Source organism: Pistacia vera, unplaced genomic scaffold (genome assembly GCF_008641045.1).
Source record: "Pistacia vera cultivar Batoury unplaced genomic scaffold, PisVer_v2 Contig374, whole genome shotgun sequence".
Classification (NCBI taxonomy): domain Eukaryota; kingdom Viridiplantae; phylum Streptophyta; class Magnoliopsida; order Sapindales; family Anacardiaceae; genus Pistacia; species Pistacia vera.
Window position 1 is genome coordinate 1,602,826 of NW_022196195.1, and position 2,167 is coordinate 1,604,992.

General features: G+C 37.8%; 1 non-coding gene across 1 annotated transcript; it reads right to left on the minus strand.

The window, feature by feature from the left end:
• Nucleotides 1-1,355: 1,355 nt before the first annotated feature.
• LOC116140669 lies at nt 1,356-1,462 on the minus strand. The gene has a single exon (XR_004129679.1). It is a non-coding gene; the product is annotated as a small nucleolar RNA R71 (small nucleolar RNA).
• Nucleotides 1,463-2,167: the final 705 nt, after the last annotated feature.

The window sequence follows — 2,167 nt, forward strand, 5'->3', positions numbered from 1 at the left end:
TAGGGTTTTGATGTAATTCGGAATTCCATGGGTTAAGTAATTGATTGTTATTATTTTCATATGATTTAGCTTTGATTGTGTGATTATTCTGAATTTATTGTTTTTATGTGATGAACATGATGAGATTGAGAAATGAATCGTGTTAAGCTCTTGGATAATCACCATTGTAGTATTGAATGCTAGAGATAGATTTGAGAATCAATGAAATCAATCTAGGATTCTTTGTGCTTAATGAGCTTTGAACTATTAGTCTTCATTTTGTTGGGTGCGGAAGTTTAATAGGGAAGAGTAAGGAAATATAGCCTGAGAAGGTATATTTTACACTTTAGAGAATTCGATTTACAATCAATGCATGTGAATATGGAATTAGTATAATCCTTAGGTTTAACCCATAGAGTCCGAATGAAGTCAAAACCCTACCCATTTGTTTGAATTGATTTTATCCTTGTTTTAATTCTTGCTTTCATTGTTTAGTTTTAATTTAGCAAATTTTGCTTTAGTTTTAGTTTAAAATTCTCCCATTAATCCAAACGAGTTCGACTGCTCCAACTTGAAAACAGTAGAAAACTTAGTGCTTAGCAAACAATCCTCGTGAGAACGATACTCACTCATCACTTTATTACTTTTTACAACTAGTACACTTGCTATTTATGCATGTTGTAGTAAACACGCATCAGGTTTTTGGCGCCGTTGCCAGGGATTGATTTTTTTATGTTAACATTGAGTTTTTCTTTAGTCAGCTAGATTGGAGTTTTAATTTTTGTTTTTATCATTTCTTTGTTTTACTTTTGTTTTTATTTTTCAGTTGGTCTGTGATCTCACTTTCTTTCACTCTTGCTGTGTAGTTTATGCGAAGAGCAAGACGTTGGCTAGTGGTTCCTGTTGATCCTGAGATTGAGAGAACCGCCAGAAGACTTAACAGAGAGAGAAAAGAACGAGAGGCTATAGTGGTTGAACCAGAGGTCATAGTAGTTGAAATGGTAGAAACCAGAACACTTAGGGAATTCTCAGTTCCCATAGTTGATGGTAGTGGTTCGAGCATTACGAGACCAACGGTCTAAGCCAACACTTTTGAAATAAAGCCAGCAATCATTCAAATGATCCAGCAGTCGGTAAGGTTTAATGGAGAATTGAAGGAAGATCCGAATCAGCATATTGCAAACTTTTTGGAAATTTGTGACACCTTCAAGTCAAACGGAGTGTCAGATGATGCCATTAGGTTGAGACTATTCCCATTCTCATTAGGGGATAAAGCTAAGGGGTGGTTAATGGCACTACCATTAGGAACTATCACAACATGGAACGATCTAGCACAGAAGTTCCTAACCAAATTCTTTCCTCCAGCAAAATCCGCGAAGATGAGAAATGATATCACATCATTTCTACAAGAAGAATCTGAGTCATTTTATGAGACTTGGGAGAGATACAAGGAACTTATGAGGAAATGTCCACACCATGGGTTGCCAGTTTGGCTACAAGTCTAGACATTCTACAATGGATTGATGGGTAACGTGCAAACTATGGTAGATGCCGCATCGGGAGGAGCCTTACAGAATAAACACCAGAGAAGGCTTATGAGTTGCTTGAAGTTTTGGCAAGCAACAACTATCAAAGACCTAATGAGAGAGTAATACCAAGAAAATCTATGGGTCTTCATGAAGTTGACGCATTCACGGCCATCTCAGCCCAACTCACAGCACTTCAAAAATAGTTGGGGACTATGCAGGTAAACTCTATTCAAGCACCTCAACTAACTTGTGATTTTTGTGCAGGTAGTCACGTGAGCAGCGAGTGTCAAGTGGGGAACACATTTGCTTCTTCATCTTCATGATCGGAGAAAGTGAACTACTTGGCAGGAAATCAGAGGCAACCAAACAATCCCTTTTCCAACACATATAATCCAGGTTGGAGGAATCAACAAAATCTATCTTGGGGCAATCAGAACCAGCAAAATAATCAATGGAACCAAAGAGCATTGCCAAATAACCAAACAGGGGTGAATAATCAACCAGGAGATTCAAGAGTGACAAAATTGGAGGACATGTTTAGGAAGTTCATGCAAGAGACCACAGGTTTTATGAATGAGATGAGGATGAATTTCAGAAATCAAGGGGCGTCCATTTAGAATCTTGAGGTACAGATGGGGTAATTGGCTGAAAAGCTAAAT